Source organism: Schistocerca americana, chromosome 1 (assembly GCF_021461395.2).
Source record: "Schistocerca americana isolate TAMUIC-IGC-003095 chromosome 1, iqSchAmer2.1, whole genome shotgun sequence".
Taxonomy (NCBI): Eukaryota; Metazoa; Arthropoda; class Insecta; order Orthoptera; family Acrididae; genus Schistocerca; species Schistocerca americana.
Window position 1 is genome coordinate 176190472 of NC_060119.1, and position 22672 is coordinate 176213143.

Here is a 22672-nt window from a genome sequence, read left to right on the forward strand (position 1 = left end):
TTCCACAACTTCGATGTCACCTTTTCTATACTGTTTGCAAAATGCATCGGGAAACACGAAAACTTCGATGTTTACGTTCATTATCTACGGCCTATTTGAATTTAAATATAAGAAAAGACGTGAAATGTCCAAATTAATTATGTTACCACATTCACGATGTCACAGTATTCTAAAAATTCTAGCGTTTATGCATGAGCAGTATCTGAATACATAAATTGTGTATTCAGTATTTGCAGCTGCATCCGAGGAGACTACGTGTCGCGACAAGAACAAAACCTTTAATCAACTACACCACACATACACGCACAACACGATTGTCCTATTTCGGAAGGAAGGAATAACGTGCTTACATCACATGGACGGTGATCTATGATACATCACTTAAACTGTGAACGAAAGGAATTGTTTATGAATACACAACCGAAGGGGTAGCAATGAGAGATGTGACATTTCCAAAGACTGGTCCGATTCGCTACATCGGTAATAAATAAAGCTACTCACCGTTAACTGCGAGACGTGATGTTACTGCAACGCCATCAAGGGTTAGTAGAATCTCTGAGAACAGTTCTGCTTGTAACCCCCTCAGCGTTGGAACACAACTACTTCCGAATATACATCTAGATATCTGAGTGTTATAGAGAATAGCATCACTTTAGTACGTGTTGTATCACTTGGTTATTATTCGTAGCAGTGGAGAGTGATCACACAATGTTGTGCTGACAGAGAATGTATTGTGATGTCTTGTGTTAGGCGTCTTGCGTTACGTATTGGGCGTTATGCAGTAGGTGTTAGGCTTTAGCCGTTAACGTGTAATGTGCTCAGCATGAGTCCTGAGGAATGTTTGGGGCATGTATGGCACGAAAATGAACATAGTCAGCTTTGCCATGAGCATATGCACTAGGCTGGTTGCTTCCACAAAACACCATCACATAGTCCACCAACACATAAACTGTTTTTATTAAACAATTGTATTTATTTATTTCTTAGCATTTTCCATCTCCTCATCTACAGGCTGCAGCTAAGTGGGCTTCTCTTGAAGAACAGAAGAAATAAGTCCCAGCAGTCGATTGCTACTTGCATCCAGGGTCCCTTGTGGGCCTCTCTGTGTACGGCAAAATCTCAGGCGTCCAATACATAAACTGATGTGCACATAGCGTCTGGAAAGTGAACTGACTTCGTGTCATTCATGTCTCCAGTTGATGTAGCACAGTTATGACTGCTAACCAGGAGTGCCATCTGTTCTCCATCTTCACCATTAAGTCACAATAGGCACAGTTCCGAGTCGTCAGTTGTCAGGTTCTCGGCCTTGGTAGATGCCGAGAAGAGCCTTGCTGATTCGATCTGTGCCTCAGGTTGTGCTTCGATAGCTGGAAGAGGCCTGCAGACACGCCCTGCTGTCTCGACATGTGTCTGTAGATGGGTACTAACAACCAGGTGTGCACACATCCCAGGTACCAGCTGTATATACTCAACTCTGCTCTTTCTGACTGTTTAGAGTCCATTTAGAGCTGCTGGACGCCATTTTCCCGATTTTCCACGAGATCTTCGCATCACTTTGCATTTTAACTCGTGAAATGTCACTGCCCTCAGCAGAATCTTTACACCAAAACACAAGGTGAAGTTACTGAAATGTTATTTAACTTTGACAGGCCATACTACATCCATCCTGATGTTTCCGAGCACATAAATGAAATGAATGCTATGTGATGGGCTGGATACTTATACAGACAGTGAACATAAAAATTTTGTTCAGTGCAGAATAAACACTTCACAACCTATGTGTAGTGACAATCATTTAAGTCAAAAAGTAGAGTACACTGGAGAAGCACCAGGGCAACAGAAATCTGAAAATCTGCACGGTAAAATTAAAAGAAAGTCACCTGAGGTTAAAGACCAACGAAATACACAGATTAAGCTGGCCAGGTTGCAAATCAGACCAAATGCAAAAATATCAAGTAACTTGTTACAAATGTACTACTAACGAAACATTTGATGAACACTAATTTTGATTTATCAGAATGTAGTCTCTATGGCGGGTTCATGTCTATTCGTTGTGTCACAAATATGAAATTAAAGGACATTCGAAGATCTTATGTATAAAAACGACGCAATTTCAAACCATTTCTTTTGTGAATCGTTGTATGTGATAAATTGGTGGCCAAGTATAAGTAATTATAGCGGGTTTCAAGTTAGCAAAGTTCATAATACCAGTGTCATTCATGCATTATGTCACAAGCCCTCCTTAAATTATCTTGTTTCATGCACTGATACTATTTCATTACCTATGTGTAGTGACAATCATTTAAGTCAAAAAGTAGAGTACACTGGAGAAGCGCCAGGGCAACAGAAATCTGAAAAACTGCACGGTAAAATTAAATGTCATAACAAATATTAGAATGTGGTAGGTGTCCAAAACCATTAACCTACTATTTCACAAACGATATAATTACCCAGAACACCACTGTTAATGGTAATCAGCTTGTAACACAAGACAAAGACTGATTATACCCACGGTGTTTCTTTAATTTTTCAGAGTATCGTTCAATATTAGTACAAGAAACTCTGTGTGTCCCATTAGATAACATTCAGCAACACAAAACTTGGTTAGTGATATTTCTATAGCCAGATTATCTGAGTATCATTTTTTTCTTTTTCTTTTTTTTTTAGAAAAGTATTCAAACATGTTCAAATAAAATTTAAGTACTTCACTGTATCTGCAATGTATGCATTTATGAGAGAAGTCAAGCAAGTAATATTTCGACACTTTCGCTAGTGACATCATTTTATTTTAGTCTTGATGTTAGTGTATCCTTGATACAGGAACATATTAAATGATTCTCAAGCACTTTGCTTAACCCTTTCAACAAATGTAATTGTAAAAAGAAATACATCTCGCTAACTCATCACACTCATTCTAAGGTACCTTTGCATTAATGTGTTCCTTTGCCGTGATTTATCATGGTACTTGCAATAAATTAATAAATTTAACACTTTTCCACTACACAAATGTGTAAATAAAAGAGTAGTTATAATGTATGATCCAAAATTTTTTAAAAAGACGTGAAAAAAGTATGGAAAAGAATTAAATCCAATGAAACCGTACAAACTTATTTATTCATTGTCATTTCTCTTGCAAAAAATGACCAGTAACCCTCTTTACAGAGAAATATCTCCTTCTGTTACTTCACCAATCGTTTTCACATCTGTACAATCAGGTTCTTACTTTACCCCAAGTCCAAACCCATGTAGTACTTATCTTCACACCTGTGAGAATGAATATATGTCATAATGTATTTGTTGCATTGTGGATATCAGCTTAGGCTATGCTGCATTACAATAGCAGATGGGATGCCCTGCATATTGTTAAATTCTAGAGCAAAATTAATTTGTCGTACAAAACACCTGAATACTGAGCTGGAAAGGAGAACTTTTCGCCTGAAAACAGCTCAAAACAAGTAGCAAGCGGCTATTATGCAAGGGATGTATATGGTGACTTGTATCTTCTTTTCAACTACTCTTTATGAACTCTCTGCAAACCAGCATTTTCATGATGTCACACACTGCAATGTTCAAGTAGCATACCTCATAATTTTTATAGTCTTTTGTGTTTAATGTTGCAGTATCATAGTGGTGCTCCTTTGGTAAACAACAAAAACTATAGTGCATTTTAATGGCAGGTGTAGTGTTACATGATATACCATAACACTGAGCTAGAATGGAGGACATATTGCCTGAAAGCTGCTCAAAACCATTAGTGGGCAGTTATTATTCAATGTACATGATGAGCCTCCTTTCTTTTCAATTACACTGTTAACTATACTACTATATAAAGACAAGTTGCGTAGTTTCATGTGTTACCAAAAACCCTGCAAATTTGTCGACCAATTTTCTTCAAATTCTTATTTGATACTCTAATAAAAGTTTGGACAGAGGTAGATTCCATATTTTAGGTATATATGTTTGAAGAACAGGGGTAAGGAACATTTCAAGTGTTTTGTTAACTACATTTCCCTTTTATATGGTGTATATAGTATATTTGTATACAAAATTTGTTAAAAATATACAGCCTACATCTTTATCAGTTATTAGAGTATTGTGTAAAAATCTGAAGAAAACCATCAAGAACCTTTCGGGAATTTTGGTATCAACTTTCAACTACCATTTGTCTTCATATTGAAATATATATATGTGTGTGAATATATATACTGCAGTTCCCATATCAACTGGCAACATCACTTTGCCAGTGAGTCCAGATATCCGCTGACACAAGATGATGGCCTTGCTCTCCAGGTTTCCAACGTTCTGTAGTTCTGTAGGGATGATTCAATGTTGACAACCACAGGGATCTTGTAGTTGTTCTTGGTAGTGTTACCACAAGACAGTACATTGAAAAGATCGTGTTGTTCCATGTGGTGGCTTCTGTACGTGATGGTTGCCCCGAATTGCTTCTAATGCCAGAGCCTATGTGGCAGGCGCCAGCGGGGATGCAAAGTCTGGAAACTGAAGTAATGGAATGACTGGCGGTAAATTCCGGCCTAAACCCCATTATGAATATGATGGATGTGCTTGACAAGTGTGTTCGTGGTCGTCTTGTTCCACCAGAGACTCTACAGCAACGCTCTTGGGCTGTCGTTGAAGAATGAGAAAGGATGCCACAAGGTGACCACTGTCGACTTACACAGAGCATGCCATGTACGTGTCAGCTAGTGATAAACGCTCATGGAGGACATACACGTTACTGAAACTCTCAAAGTCCATTGAAAAGTACTGAGGATGACTGGATGAATGGTTGCTTTCTCTTTGTTTTCGATACCTATCAGGCAGTTCAGTTCCTTCTACATAAACGATCAGGGATGTAAGATGTTTTGTAGTGTACTTCATTTTTTAAAGATAAAGGTATAACTTGGTAACATATTCAGTACTCAGTTACTGGTCAATGGAGTATGGAACAATCCCAAAGTTATGTTCCCTTTATTCTTTTGGGAAGTGTACATTTCTGTACTACATAAAGGGAAATGTTATCAAAAATCTCGATAACTTCTTCACAGATTTACTTTAAATTTTTTCACAGTACTTTAATACAGCTACAGACAGCCGTTTACTACATTTTTAATATGCAGATGCTACATAAATATAAAAATACTGCATAAAAGAGAAAGATTGTTGACAAAAGTCTTGAAATTTGCTGACTGATTTACTTCAGATCTTTACGTGATACACTAATAAACGGTCAGAGAAAGTTAGATTACACATTGTTTAATATATGTGGTATACAAACCTATACATAAAATCTATGCTGTATATATAGTAACAAGTCATAGTTAATCTTTGTTAGCGAAACCCTATGACAAGAAAGCACGTCAATTCCTCACCGAGAAATGCAGAGCCCTCTGGCCCGATTTCTACTCCACAGACAACATAATGACAGACGAATGGAAATAAGAAAAATATAAGCTACGGCACGTAGTAACGCGTTACACCACGTATGGCTTTCACCATAGACTCTGCCAAAAGAAGAGATTTCACCAGCATAACGAAGTATGTGTTTGTGATTTAGAATCGTTGGGAGAGATACCACGCTCAAAACTGCAAAATGAGGAAAACCTCGATTATAAAACTGACTCTGGAATAACTATTCATTTGTAATTTTCAATTTATTTCTGCACATTGTGCGCTTTTCAGTTAATAAATAAATACTTATTGAGCATATTACATTTAATTCCTGCATATACTCTAATAATTGTTTGGAAAGACAGAGGCTGCAAATTATATATATATATATATATATATATATATATATATATATATATATATATATATATGTGTGTGTGTGTGTGTGTGTGTGTGTGTGTGTGTGTGTGTGTGTGTGTATGTGTGATATAAAGAGGAAACTGTTGGCAAATATCTAGAAAAGGTCTTCTCTGATTTACTTCAAACTTTCGCATGATACTCTGATAAAATTTAGATGGCTAAAGAATATATATTTTTAAATATATATAATATGTGATTATATGTAAGATATAATAGCAAACAATGTTAGCAAAAATCTGAAAAAAGGAATTGAACGATTTCATTAAAATTTTTCCACAGTCTTCTAATAAACATTCAGTTGGGTATAGGCTATATATTTTTAAACAACAGTGTACAGGTTTTCTCTTAAAACTGTGGGGAAAAAAATGCTGTGCTTCGCTTTGAAACTGTATGGTTTAGTTGTCTTTTCACAGTCAGTCTAACACTATATCCATGTGACAATGATCCCAACTGAGTTACCCTCTCATTTTAAGCAATTGCAGTTCCCAGTCATGGTTTCATTAGTAACACCAAGAAACATGGCTCAAAGTCAGAGACAGGGGTGCAGGAAGGAAGAAGAGGTGGACAGAGAGGGCGAGGAAATGAACGACAGAAAGAAAGGGATGAGGAGCTGATGGATTGAAAAAGAGGAAGGGGAGGAGGAGGGCATAAACAGAGAGAGGGGGGAAGAGAAGATGGAGAAAGAGAGGCGGGAGACGGAGCTTAGCACATACATCCAATTCCAAAACATATTCAGCAGGTGCAAAGTATTGCTAGTGTAATATAATGACGTTATTACAAGAATTACTGGAGATTCTTCTCCACGCTATAAGAATTATTAACAATTCTCCAATTTAAACGATTACGATCCTATTTAAAGCGATTTACGGTGATCATACAGTGCTGCGCTTACAGAGAGAGTCTTGTGTTGGACGTTAGGCGTTATGTGTAGGCGTATTTTATGCCTCTTTGTTCTTAAAAAGTGTGAGATGTCTCACAATAAACAGCGAGTAATTTTATTTATTTTTGATGTATCGACTCTGACAATGTCTTTGGAAATGACACAACTCTCCCCGTTACCATCTTTGTTCATATGTTTATAAGCAGCTTCTTTCGTTCTACAGTATAAGTGATATATCGTAACAAAAGGACCTTATTTCTTCCCTCGCTAATCAGACAATTGTGTTGTGCATGTATATCTAGTGTAGTTGATTAAAGGTTGTATTACTTTCGCAAGCTGCAGTTTCCCACAATACAGCTGCACAGACTGAATACACATTTGTTACGTATTTAGAGACTTCTGTAACATAAACATTACATTTTTGAATAATATGACATCAGAGATGTGGTAACATAATTGATGTGGATCTCTTCTTTGGTACTTAACTTCAATTAGGTTGTAGATAATGATTGTACACATCGCAGTTTTCACATTGCCGATGTTTTTTGCGGACATTTTAGAATATTGCGTCTTGTGGCTTACATTAAGAGTAGGCCTACTGAGTTACATTCAAGTTATCAATTTGTTTCTGCGTTTGCCTGCTTGGCCTAGTATTGAAGCTAAAATGTATTTTTCTACAAATATAAGCCTGGGCAGGTTATTTTTATGACATCGATTCCTTAGGCCTACCTTCTAGTACATCAACTGTTATTGTACATAGAAAACTAGCACTGGAGTAGATATTTTAGAACACTGGTAGCCTGCTTAGTGTAGTATTTTAGTTAATAGATATTTTTGTGGAGTTATAAGCCTTGTTAGATTAATTTTAAGACATGACTACCTTCTAAAATGTCAACTGTTATGAGGCATGGAAAACTACCATTTGGGTACTTTAGAATTCGCTGCTGTGGCGAATATGTGTAAATGTGCAAATGACTTTGCTTTTTCTTTACGTTAAAGATATATTTTTGCAGATATTTTAGCATATTACAACATCCTGGATGTAGAAAATAATTAATTTACGACCACTGGCGGCTATTCCTTTAGGACTCCAGGGCGGCGCCCTCCCAGTAATATCTACCACATGAAAGGCTGCTGTATTTACGAATCGTGAATCAAGAATCAACTCATTTCGTGTACTACCAGCCAGTGTATGTGAATGACCAGTGTTTTTAGAGTTGGTAGACTGGTGTAAGGGAATGATCAATGTTTTTGCAACACATTCATTGGCTGTGGTTTACAGGCAGACAATGGAGGCGTGTTGGAGAGTGGGGGTACTGGGAATCCGTTGGGGCAGTGCATCATGTAGGCCTACTTGGGAGAGTATTACTTTTCTTGCTTCTTTGTGAGTCAGGTTGTTTGAAAGTACGACCTAGTGGCTAACTGGTGTGCTATTTTGCTGTTTAACATGGATAATGTAAATGATGTAAACAGTGTTTTAACTATTGCTAGTCAAAATTTACGTTTGAGAGAAAGTTGGAACTGGAAAAGGTTATGACTGGCAAGACCTGATTTAAACATTGCACAGACTCGGCTTTACCAGAACACTTACTCCTTCTTTGTATTAACATGCGCACTGGATGTGAATATGAGATAAGAAATACTTTTTTCTGTTACACTTGTCTGGTAATGAATGTTGCATAGCGTGTTTGGACCACAGGTGATGTAACAAACATTAAACACTTAGCTGACAAAGCTAAAAACAAAAATTGTGTGGACCACATATAAACAGTAGCATCACGTTTGCTATGGTTGACAAAGACGAGATAAGATGACAGCTGGATACAGCTTACAGAATCAGGATTAAGAGTTTCAGTGAAGATGTTTCTAAGAATTGTTACATCCTTAGGAAGTAGATGGACTGTATCTACGTCTGAAGGAGGTTCGAACTTACTCAAATGGACGTGACTAAACAGATACTTGAGGCAACTAATATTTTTAGGGGTTTGGTCAATCTGATGTCAGAACTGGGTTCCACATTGAAGGAACATATTGAAGAAACCACTAAACCAATAATAGTGTGTTTTTGGAAATTTCCAAAACAGTTCAGAACGAGCTGCTGGACTATTTTTATATTATTTGCCATGAGTTGATTTGTAAATAAATATCGCAAACGAATTACGTCGCAATTTAAGTTGATGAAACGACAGATTGTGAAACATTCTCTCAACTCGTATTTATTTTTCGATTTGTTTCAAAAGGGAATTATATGAAAGAGTCTTAAATTTCATCACACCCAAAGCTCATAGTTGCCGGAATTAGTAGTGAAGTGTTCAACGAACTTAACACATTAAGGACTGCGGACTCCACAGGAAACAGTAAAAGCAGTGTAAGAAACAGGAAATATTGTATCCTGTTGTGACCATCAACTCAACTTCATCGTAGAATGTTGTGCAGCACAACACAAAACACTTAAAAAAATTTCTTTTAGAAATTTACAGAGATTCTCTACTTCTTTGTCATAATAAGTGAAAACAACTGCCATACTAGATAATGTCATGAAGAAACCTACACCAAGAAATGCTGACACTTGGTGAAATTTTAAAACATGAAAGAAATAGCTGAATGCCTTGGGTTTCTTGAGGATGATGATAACAATGACTACTAAAAAAGCAGGAAAGTAGTTGGAGTTTGGAAACATCTCAACAAAGACAAAGAGTTGATCTTCTGGCTCGAGTTTTTCAATAACGTCCTGCTTCACTGCGACATCTTGTTTAATCATCTGCGATGTAGATATTTTGATGGTATAATGCCCTTAATAATGTCTCTGATTTAAGGTCAACGATACAAGTCACGAGAAACTTTCCTGATCTCGTCATTGAGGTAACTGGAATGGAAACGAAGAGATCGCCTGCCCAAAACCTTTCCATTTTGTAGACTCCCGTAAAACTGTGTCAAAGGAAATCTGTGATGTTGTAATTGCTAATACTGACGAGGGTTTTGCATTCATTCACTTGTCAGCAACAATATTATTCCAGCCCAGTTTGTTTCCAAAACATAGGCTGTTGTTCCTTGACAATGAAATTCAGACAACATTTACATTATTTGACCTGAATGAAAATAAATTGAGAGTCATATACAATAGAAACGATTTCCAAACTGCAAATGGAGCTTTAACACTTCTGAATTGTATCTACAGGAATAATTTAGGAGCTGTTTTACCAGAATCAGTGAAAATATTACGACGTGCTTTGCAATACCCATGACAACAGCAGTAAGTGAGCTTGTTTCTGCACACTGAAAACAATAAAGACATTAATGAGAAATACCATGAAAGAAGAGAGACTGTGTGCATGGGCTATGCCTTCTACAGAAAAATCACTTTTGAATGTGCATAATTTTAATTGAGCAATCTGCTGAAGTGGAGGAGAGGAGAATGGGATTCACCTACAAACATATTAATTAAGACAAGAATAGCGTTTCAATTTTATTCCATAAATTACTGTCTTGCCTGCAGAAAATATTAAAAACTGTGTATTTGTGCATAAATTTCTACATTCTGGTGGAGTAAAAAGTTGTATCACATGAAGGTTTAAATCATGATGCTTATTGATTCACTAAACCTTATACATTCCGCATTCAAGAAACGTTCTGAAGAGACAGAATGTTGCATGGGATTGTTTGGCCAGACATACTGCCCTCTTAATCTAAAGCCCACCAGACGCCACTGTTTGCGACTCAGTTGTGTTTCAACAATGGAGCGATTATTTGGTGACAGAAATGTTCATTATACAACAAACGAACTGACCAAGTTTTCTACAGTCCAGCCATCTATTGGTGCCAGTAATAACCTGATAGAAAATCGTACTACAAAGAATGAACTTTGCTTTTTTCTGTAGTGCAGATTTCTGCAGGTGACAGGAGCACTTGTAAACTACAGTGTGGGTATCTGCTGGTGACAGGAGCAAGGGGGATGTGAAACAGGACTTTTGTTTCACATTTCAGTGTTGCTAGGATAGTATTCATGGTAAAACAAGTTTTCAACAAATATGAATTCATAAATTCATATACATAAATTCATATATATAAAGCAAATGTTGATTTTTAATTATATATTCTATCTACTGTTTGAAATATTCTATGGTGCATGAAATCTATCTTCAAATGCAGTTTATCTATGTGACTGATGAACCAGTAGTTTACACGAATTTTTGGAAGTCATTTGTGCTAACATAGCTGACGAGATTTTGCGCCGTTTTAAGCAATTCAAATACAGTTTCATATTTGGCTACCAAAAAGGGGTTAAGTGAGGGCAGTGGGAGACGTGAGAAGTATGGAGGCCGTGGGCACATAGGATTGTGGGTGTACAAGGTGGAGGAGGCACAAGAGTGCTGAGACACAGGACCCTCCCCTCCCCTCCCCTCTCCTACCTGACCCTGCCCTCCCCTCCACTCTCCCCTCTCCTCAATGGCTTTAGCACATGGCCAGATGTGCTGATGTCATTATTCCCATTACAGTCATGAAGATAAGACAGTCCAGACGCTACTGACAACAAAATATAAGAACCACAATTGCATGAGTGGGGTAGCATTCCTCGAATGGCCTTAGGATAAGGCAGTGCTAATGATGCTGTCAACAAAATATTACAAGTGGAGATCTATGATCATAACAGGATTCCTGGAATGACGATGAAGATAAGAAAGCGCTAATGCTGCTGTCAGCAAATTCCTGGCCAGAATTCACCTTGCCACACTACTAATGTTTGGGGAAATTCTCATATTTTTGTTACTCCTGCTGTCCTGCTGACATTGATGTCAATAAAGAGGTAACACAGACTGAAGGCGAATGTGGATGGACAGAAATCTGTTGCTATATTCTTTTATTCTTATCATTTACAAGTAACTACGAAACCTCCTAGCAGATTGAAAGCGTGCGCCACACCAAGACATGAATCCATGAACTTTGCCTATTGTGTGCAAGTGTTCTACCATCTGAGCTACCCAGGCACGACTCACGACTCATCCTCACAGCTTTAATTCCGCTACTACTTCCTCTTCTGCCTTAGAAACTATGCAGAAGCTCTCCTGCAGACCTTGCAGAGCTGGCACACCTGGAAGAACGGATGTTGCAGACACATGGCTTAGCCACAGCCTGGGGGATGTGATTGAGGGTGGGTCGTGAGTCGTTCTTGGGTAGCTCAGATGGTAGAGTAATTGCTCATGAAAGGTGACAGTCCAGAGGTCGAGTGTCAGTCTGGCGCACAGTTTCAATCTGCTAGAAGTTTCATATCAGCACACACTCCGCTGCAGGAGGAAAATTTCATTCTCGATACAAGGAACTATACTTGTATCAACCTGAAGTGCTTTTGGAAAACAGTACAAAATATAAATCATAATCATCCAACGGAGAATAAAAGTAATGCAATAGAAACTCTGTCAATGACCTTGCTGTATTGTTAAGGGAGAAAGAGGAAATGATATCGAATAACATCTATTTTAAAAGGCCATTATTATTATTATCGTTAATGTTCATGAGAACGGGAGACTGTTTCCCATAAGCCTACGACAGTTTCGGGCACGAAGCTTTTCTTAAAGTATGGTGACACGACGATTCATACCATGCTCCCGATCGCGCTGACAGCACCCCTGAGCACATAACGATGTTAATAACGGGATTTCCGAAGGAATTAATGTATGAGTAACAATTTTAAATTTTGCTTTTGACTTTCTGTGGCACTCCAATCAAATGTGCCTAACGAAGCTCTTTGTGAAATGTATTGCTACTTTGCTAAGTCCGAAGTACACACAAAAAAACCTTATGAAAGAAATTCATGGAGATGTAAAGCATAAGCCAGACATGTTACCTGACCTTGTCGTTCAAGTCCACTTATTAAAAAAAATAGGCAAACAACTACGATAAATTCCCCCTTAACGTCCATTCAGTTATCTTCTACTCATACATTTAATAAAAAAATGTCTTTCAGAAGCATTTGACAAGGTTTCATCAGCGTCTAGACTGATACTGTCTTAATGACCATTGCAAACAATGGCGTAAGTACATGAGAAAAAATAATGTGTTTTTAATTAGCTTGGAAAGCGATAGCGTCTTATCTTTTAAAGTGCTGCAAAGAGAAAACGGTATGATGATTAACATAAATAACTATTAAAAAGATTACAAACGAATCGTGACACAGTTTTCTGAACCCTTCAGACAAAATTTAAATAATACGCCCGGGAACACTACGGTAGTCAACATTTGATACTATATGCTATTTACTTCATCATTTTCGTTCCTTTTTATTTACTTAGCTCATACTTACAACACAGGAAAGTCTCTTACTTCTTGCAATATAATGAACTTCTATGGCCCAGTTCCCAAGACGCATTAATCATGAAAGAATTATGTAGCTGAGGTAAGAATAAAAGAAATTAATAACCGTAATTTAATAGAGACAGCTCCTGTTTCATGCACTGACGTTATAGGTATGAAGTGCAGCACGTAATACGAAGAGCACGATATTCCTGACGTATTTAGTAAAACTTACTTTTCTTAATTTTTATAGGTCCTATGTGACCCGTCTGAAGGTTACACTCTACCAACTGAGATCCCATGGTGCATCTCAATCCATAGGCAATAATTTGATCTCGTAGAACTAGTATTACTAGATTAGTCTTTCCTATAAGTTATTCCACATGAAGGCACTGGCTTTAATCGTTCTTGAGATTTTCTTCTTGAGGTAGTCTTCTCACTTACCGGGAGCAATTGTTGATCAGTTCATGAGTAAACTCAGTTGATGTATAACCCATATTCTAAGAAATCCAAAATATGTTCATAAGCGCTCAGGTCTGGATCTTCATCACATAAAACCACTTGATGTCCTTCAAGGCTCGATGCAGTCGTTCTCACTTTTTAGGCAGTGACATTTCGATGTTAATAGAAAAAAGTATTAGATTTCAAATGGTCGTGGGTAAATGACATAAACTAAACTGGTTTTAAAACCTGTGTTCTTCGTGCCCTCGAACAAAACTAATGACCTGAACTCAATTGTTTGAAATGAACCTTACAGCTCACACCACTATCACAGAATTTCACTGGCACTGCACTACATCAATGGTAAACAATACCCGCAGGACTTCTAGCACATCCACGTCCCGAATCTTACTGGAGACATGACGCAATAGTGGTGTCCTATGGCCAACAGCACGATCGTGAGAATTCAGCTCTCTCGAAGTTCCGTTCTATGACTTACTCTATGCCTGAACGGCAACGAAGCAAAGGACGTCTGACACTTGTTTTGTATGGGAATATATAGAATTTTGCGCAGTCTGTTAGTTATTATCCTAAGTCTATCTGGTCTAATACTGAGTTTTATGCCTCTCTGAAGTTTCCCAAATTACATCTTGAGAGCCTGTCAGTTTCCCATGACAGAATGCCCAAATCATTGGAACAATACAATCAAGCACTGATGGAAACCACTCAGCTCTCTCCCTTGATGCAATCTATGATGTACTAGTATTGTGCCTGCATTTATATGTCCTTCGCTGCAGAGCATGACATTACAGACGCCATCTATAAAGAAGAGTCCGAAAACTTTTGAACTCGTGATGTGCACTGCCTATTACTGTTTGGTTTCCACGAGATTACACCAACATACTTCATTAAACTTCGCTTAGCCGCTACTTGATATCACAGATCAAGTATCTAACCTGCGTGATACAGAAAAATTTCCATGGAGGAACTGTTTACAGTTCTTAACACGGATACTTTAGTTTTCATGTTCAGTATTTACTTTGAGTTAATGTAAAAAGGGAGATAGCTCATGCAGTCATTCGAATGATTTCTTAAAACACGCGCATAATTAGGTTATAATGTTTCTTATCAGTTACCCCACTAAATAAATTTGCTGGGGGACATTTATTCACAGCATAACTGGTGAAAGTCTAATAACTGGCTTTTTGTTGTATGAAGAGAGAGAGAGTAAAGTTATCAAGTTCAGGACAGAATAACATGTTTGAAGCAGTAAAGCGTACGGTTGTCACTGAACCCTCCCAATAAATGCGGAAAAGAAATAAGTCAGAAAGTGTGACACGTTTCCAATGACGAAATGTGCTGCTGTAACGTACGAGTATTTTTGCATACACAACAGATGCAAATTTTCGCAGGAGCAATTATTTGAGCCTCACTTTAATCGCCCAGTAGTATTTTATCTATTTAAGTGTGACACAGTAGATATTTACGGTATTTTATTTCATTTGCTTTCAGGCTGAGCCTGTAAGGGTACAACTGAGCTTTCGACATACTCCAGCAGATGTTAGAATTTTCCACGTCGGTTGGATTGCCCAAGAAACACGTCATTCCCCCACGTGCTGCTAAGTATTTAATACAATGTGTCGCAAAATAGATATCTAACAGAACAGAGATACATTTATTGTTACTGATATGGGACAGAACTTACATACCTGAGTGTCCCAACAAAGGATGAATGGATTAGGTAAAAAAGGATAAAACCGTAATCTACAAATGAGTTATTGATTGCCTGAATCCACCAGAAGAATTAAAAACCACCAGTGCAAACAGCATCACTTATTGAATCACAAATAAGCTTTCATTACTCTAGGAACCCTAAGATTCGCAAAATATGCTAGATACTAACAACATGGCTATAAACGCTCGGTAATGCTCACACCCTGCTCGCCCAAGCTGCAATTTCTCACCATATTCAACACTCCAAAGTGCGGAGAGTTGCGAGTGTCACAGTCGACTGCGCACTGCAACACATCAGATCCTGCTAGATAGAACAGCCATTCTCTACATCTCCAGACGCTGCCCCTTTCTCCCGTGTAGTGAGACCAAGTGCCTCGTTCCATGTCTCCAGCCAAAGGGTTCTCTTCCGAGCTTCGAGACAACGTCTTCTCTCCCAGGACAGAGCCCATTCTCCTCTTTCCCAGTCAATACAGTTCCCGTGCAGCAATAAAAATGGTCTGTAAAATGGTGGACAATAGTACGCTACTGGCCATTAAAATTGCTACACCACGAAGATGACGTGCTACAGACGCGAAATTTGAGCGACAGAAAGAAGATGTTGTGATACACAAATGATTAGATTTTCAGAGCATTCACAAAAGGCTGGCGCTGGTGGCGACACCTACAACGTGCTGACATAAGGAAAGTTTCCAAAAGATTCCTCATACACAAACACCAGTTGCCCGGCGTTGCCTGGTGAAACGTTGTTGTGATGCCTCGTGTAAGGAAGAGAAATGCGTACCATCACGTTTACGACTTTGATAAAGGTCGGATTGTAGCCTATCGCGATTGCGGTTTATCGTATCGCGAGATTGGTGCTCGCGTTGGTCGAGATCCAACGGCTGTTAGCAGAATGTGGAATCCGTGGGTTCAGGAGGGTAATAAGGAACGCCGTGCTGGATCCCAACAGCCTCGTATCACTAGCAGTAGAGATGACAGGCATCTTATCCGCATGGCTGTAACGGATCGTGCAGCCACGTCTCGATTCCTGGGTCAACAGATGGGGACATCTTCAAGACAACAACCATCTGCACGAACAGGACGACGACGTTTCCAACAGCATGGACTATCAGCTCGGAGACCATGTCTGCGGTTACCCTTGACGCTGCATCACAGACAGGAGCGTCTGCGATGGTGTACTCAACGACGAACCTGGGTGCACAAATGGCAAAACGTCATTTTTTCGGATGAATCCAGGTTCTGTTTACAGCATCATGAAGGTCACATCCGTGTTTGGCGACATCGCGGTGAACGCACATTGGAAGCGTGTATTCGTCATCGCCATCCTGGCGTATCACCCGGCGTGATGGTATGGGCTGCCATTGGTTACACGTCTCGGTCACCTCTTGTTCGCACTGACGGCACTTTGAACAGTGGACGTTACATTTCAGATGTGTTACAACCCGTGGTTCTACCCTTCATTCGATCCCTGCGAAACCCTATATTTCAGCAGGGTAATGCACGATCGCATGTTACAGGTCCTGTACGGGCCTTTCTGGATATAGAAAATGTTCGACTGCTGCCCTGGCCAGCACATTCTCCAGATCTCTCACCAATTGAAAACGTCTGGTCAATGGTGGCCGAGCAACTGGCTCGTCACAATACACCAGTCACTACTCTTGATGGCCGGCCGCGGTGGCCGTGCGGTTAGGGCGCTTCAGTCCGGAACCGCGTGACTGCTACGGTCGCAGGTTCGAATCCTGCCTCGGGCATGGATGTGTGTGATGTCCTTAGGTTAGTTCGGTTTAAGTAGTTCTAAGTTCTAGGGGACTGATGACCTCAGATGTTAAGTCCCATAGTGCTCAGAGCCATTTGAACTACTCTTGATGAACTGTGGTATCGTGTTGAGGCTGCATGGGCAACTGTACGCGCCATCCAAGCTCTGTTTGACTCAATGCCCAGGCGTATCAAGGCCGTTATTAAGGCCATAGGTGGTTGTTCTGGGTACTGATTTCTCAGAATCTATGCACCCAAATTGCGTGAAAATGTAATCACATGTCAGTTCTAGTATAATATATTTTTCCAACGAATACTCATTTATCATTTGCATTTCTTCTTGGTGTAGCAATTTTAATGGCCAGTAGTGTATTTTATTAACAAAATAAGAGTCTCCCCTATTATCAAAATTCTTACAACGTTAATCAATCGTTTCGCTCCACGTAAAAAGTTCTTGAACAACTCTGAGTCACTCTACCAGTGTTCAGCTAAGTTTTTTACTTCAGTCAAAAGGCTTGTTTCCACATCCGCGTGTCTCCAAAATTGGTGTCCTAACTTCCCCTTCTCTGTAATTTCTTACGACCAGGCAACGAGAGGCCGTGTTACAACTTTTCAGAGAAGATACTGTTCACGACGTGTAGAGCGGTGCCAGAGACTCTACCAGTTGCGTTATAAAGAGAAAAGAACTGCTGTCCACGATGCATCTGCGTTGCTACTCATAGAATGCTGAGCTCTATTTGGGACTTCTCCCTGCACAATATTCTCAGAAAACGACTATCAGCACAAAACAAACTTGCTTTGAAATGAGTTTTGTGAGACAGCATTGACTGTAAAATTAAATTTGTCCACGGGTGCGGGTGTTCGTAACACCGCGTTATACTGTGTGCGTAGGCCGGGACCCCATACCGTGCAGGATGCACTATGCAAAAGACTGCACCAGCGACTCTGAGGCGTCCGTGCAAAACATGCCTTCATAAGTGCCAGGGGCCAGACGAGGTACCAATCCACTTGGCTGGATCTCTAGGCCAAACCTGGCTAATCACGGACGCAGCTAAAATACAGAGAATATTACATGCAAAACAGCCACTAGAAAGGGAAGACCTTCATAGAAAAGTAGACGTATTAACCCGGCAATTTTATTAGTTCATGGGAATAGAATTCAGATAGCACTGACATTAACACAATTCCGAATAACAGAAGAGACGTGCCAGTACACCTATGGGCTGACATGTAACAAGCCCATTTCAGCAGAAACTGTTATTTCACATAGTGATAGCAAAAGGACATATGTAGGACTACAGCAGAAATTATAAAGTACAACTAAACAAAATAAGTAGACAACAAGGTGCATCAGCCCAACAGATATTTTCACTGACACAAAGCCCATGCCTACTAGAGTAGTACAAGTTTATATGCCAACTGGGTCTGCAGATGATGAAGAAATTGATGAAATGTATGATGAGATAAAAGAAATTATTCAGGTAGTGAAGGGAGACGAAAATTTAATAGTCATGGGTGACTGGAATTCGAGAGTAGGAAAAGGGAGAGAAGGAAACATAGTAGGTAAATATGGATTGGGGGAGAAAAATGAAAGAGGAAGCCGTCCGGTAGAATTTTGCTCAGAGCATAACACTTGCTTCAAGAATCATAAAAGAAGATTGTATACATGGAAGAATCCTGTAGATACTAGAAGGTATCAGATAGATTATATAATGGTAAGACAGAGATTTAGGAACCAGGTTTTAAATTCTAAGACATTTCCAGGGGCAGATGTGGTCTCTGACCACAATCTACAGGTATTGGTTATGAACTGTGCATTAAAACTGAAGAAACTGCAAAAAGGTGGGAATTTAAGGAGATGGGACCGGGATAAACTGACTAAACCAGAAGTTGTACAGAGTTTCAGAGAGAGGATCAGGGAACAATTGACACGAATGGGGGAAAGAAATACAGTAGAAGAAGAATGGGTAGCTCTGAGGGATGAAGTAGTGAAGGCGGCAGAGGATCAAGTAGGTAAAAAGACAAGGACTAGTACAAATCCTTGGGTAACATTAGAAATATTGAATTTAATTGATGAAAGGAGAAAATATAAAAACGCAGTAAATGAAGCAGGCAAAAAGGAATACAAACGTCTCAAAAAATAGATTGACAGGAAGTGCAAAATGGCTAAGCAGGGATGGCAAGAGGACAAATGTAAGGATGTAGAGGCTTATCTCACTAGAGGTAAGATAGATACTGCCTACAGGAATATTAAAGAGACCTTTGGAGAAAAGAGAACAACTTGTATGAATATCAAGAGCTCAGATGGAAACCCAGTTCCAAGCAAAGAAGGGAAAGCAGAAAGGTGGAAGGAGTATATAGAGGGTCTATACAATGGCGATGTACTTGAGGACAATATTATGGAAATGGAAGAGGATGTAGATGAAGATGAAATGGGAGATACGATACTGCGTGAAGAGTTTGACACAGCACTGAAAGACCTAAGTCGAAACAAGGTCCTGGGAGTAGACAACATTCCATTAGAACTACTGACGGCCTTGGGAGAGCCAGTACTGACAAAACTCTACCATCTGGTGAGCAAGATGTATGAGACAGGCGAAATACCCTCAGACTTCAAGAAGTATATAATAATTCCAATTGCAAAGAAATCAGGTGTTGACAGATGTGAAAATTACCGAACTATCAGTTTAATAAGTCACGACTGCAAAATATTAACACGAATTCTTTACAGACGAATGGACAAACTGGTAGAAGCCGACCTCAGGGAAGATCAGTTTGGATTCCGCAGAAATGTTGGAACACGTGAGGCAATACTGACCCTACGACTTATCTTAGAAAGTAGATTAAGGAAAGGCAAACCTACGTTTCTAGCATTTGTAGACTTAGAGAAAGCTTTCGACAATGTTGACTGGAATACTCTCTTTCAAATTCTAAAGATAGTAGGGGTAAAATTCAGGGAGCGAAAGGCTATTTACAACTTGTACAGAAACCAGATGGCAGTTAGAAGAGTCGAGGGCCATGAAAGGGAAGCAGCGGTTGTGAAGGGAGTGAGACAGGGTTGTAGCCTGTCCCCGTTGTTATTCAATCTATATATTGAGCAAGCAGTAAAGTAAACAAAAGAAAAATTCGGAGTAGGTATTAAAATCCATGGAGAAGAAATAAATACTTTGAGGTTCGCCGATGACATTGCAGTTCTGTCAGAGACAGCAAAGGACTTGGAAGAGCAGTTCAACGGAATGGACTGTGTCATGAAAGGAGGGTATAAGATGAACATCAACAAAAGCAAAACGAGGATAATGGAATGTAGTCGAGTTAACTCGGGTGATGCTGAGGGAATTAGATTAGGAAATGAGATACTTAACGTAGTAAAGGAGTTGTGCTATTTGGGGAGCAAAATAACTGATGATGGTCGAAGTAGAGAGGATATAAAATGTGGACTGGCAATGGCAAGGAAAGCGATTCTAAAGAAGAGAAATTTGTTAATATCTAGTATAGATTTAAGTGTCAGGAAGTCGTTTCTGAAAGTACTTGTATGGAGTGTAGCCATGTATGGAAGCGAAACATGGACGATAAATAGTTTGGACAAGAAGAGAATAGAAGCTTTTGAAATGTGGTGCTACAGAAGAATGCTGAAGATTAGATGGGTAGATCACATAACTAATGAGGAGGTATTGAATAGAATTGGGGAGGAGTTTGTGGCACAACTTGACAAGAAGAAGGGGTCGGTTGGTAGGACATGTTCTGAGGCATCAAGGGATCACAAATTTAGCATTGGAGGGCAGCGTGGAGGGTAAAAATCGTAGAGGGAGACCAAGAGACGAAGACACTAAGCAGATTCAGAAGGATGTAGGTTGCAGTAAGTACTGGGAGATGAAGAAGCTTGCACAGGATAGAGTAGCATGGAGAGCTGCATCAAACCAGTCTCAGGACTGAAGACAACAACAACAACATTGCTACACAGGAGGAGTTTCGGGAGTTTGCAACTGGATTTTTGGTGGGTTGTTTTTCCTTAAAAACGAACAGTAAAGGTGGTTCATAACGCATTCTGTGTGTTGTGGTCCTCGTCTGCTAGGCTAGCTTAAGGGTGAGAAACTCTCACGTTAAGTATTTTTTCAGCACGATTTAGTTTCGAAATGATATTGAAAGAAGTCCCGGCAAGAAGCATAATTTGCGATGGAACTACTAACGAGAGATGAAGGAGACAAATGGAAATAGAATGTTCTCAGTTGAGTCAAATTCCAATCATTAAGTCATCCTCACTCCGAATAAGTGCTTAATGAAGCAGATAGTGAAGGCTGCATCATCTTACGTGTGTGAATCTATCTGGAATATTTCAGTGTGGGCTGTGAGTGCTCACATGGAGCCACGTGAGACATTTCGATAGTCCTCACGCTGATGGAATAACTTGGGCCGCTTATTATCACTCTTTCAGACGGTATATAAATGACATATATTTAAGATTTTTCTGACCACGGGAAAAGCTACATCTGTTTTAAGATTTACAATTGAACGACGCTTAACAGTTCGTGTCGCCTCAACGATTCTCTTCCAAACTTTGCAGCGATTCATCTTCTAATCAATCAGCACTAGGCATCTTTCAGAAATAAATGGCTTTGCAAGATTTTAGGGGCCGCTTTGAGCATCAAAAATCTCACAGACAGTGGAGTGTACACAAGAACTGGCAGGGTATCAATAAAGTCTGTTTGCAGTTCAAAAAAGAATATACAGTTTCAATTAATGAGATACCTTCAGTAGAGTAGTACTATGCGCTCGGTGGTTACCGAATCTGTGTGCTTCAGGCAAAATGGTGACGGATGAAAATGGCAACTGTTCTAGCGAATGTGCACTGCTTATTACTCGTTACTCAAACACAATCCAACCTGCAGACTCAGCGAAATTTCAGCAGTAGGTATGGAAGAGATCCCCTGTCACGTCCAGCCCTCCGTCATTTTCCCAGGAAGTCAGTCCATATTGCAAACAATTACAACTACCACGCTCAACAGTGCACAAAGTTCTACAACACAACTTTTGATTGGGGAGGGCGACCGTTCAGAGACGCGTCCGGCCGTCCTGATTTAAGTTTCCCGTGATTTCCCTAAACCACTTAAGACAAATTCCGGAATGGTTCCTTCGAAAGGGCACGGCTGCTTTCCTTCTACAAGCTTCAATAATCCAAGCTTGTGCTCCGTCTCTCATGAGCTCGATGTCGACCATACGTTAAACATTAATCTCCACCAGCATTAGCTTGTGAGTCTTCACTTACAGAAAACAACTGTTACAGGCCCTAGATCCTATAACAAACCAAGACGCGAAGAGAGCACAGTTAACATAATGGAATGAATGTCAGGATGAAACATTCAACTCCCGACTTAGATTCAGTGATGAGGCAATCTTTCAGAGAAATTGAATACACACAGTCGGAGAATCTGGCGACCAGGAAATTTCCTCGTGACTGCGAAACTTCAGTGAGATAGTAAAGAGGTGACTGTTCAAATGGTTCAAATGGCTCTGAGCACTATGGGACTTAACATCTTAGGTCATCAGTCCCCTAGAACTAACCTAAGGACATCACACACATCCATGCTCGAGGCAGGATTCGAACCTGCGACCGTAGCGGTCGCGCGGTTCCAGAGGTGACTGTGTGGAGTAGGATAATGACCAATAGCATCACTACTCCACATTTTTGTACGAGACATAAAATACTGCAAATGTTACCCTCGATCTTCTGGCGGAATACGTGGCACCACAACTGTATAATCTTCA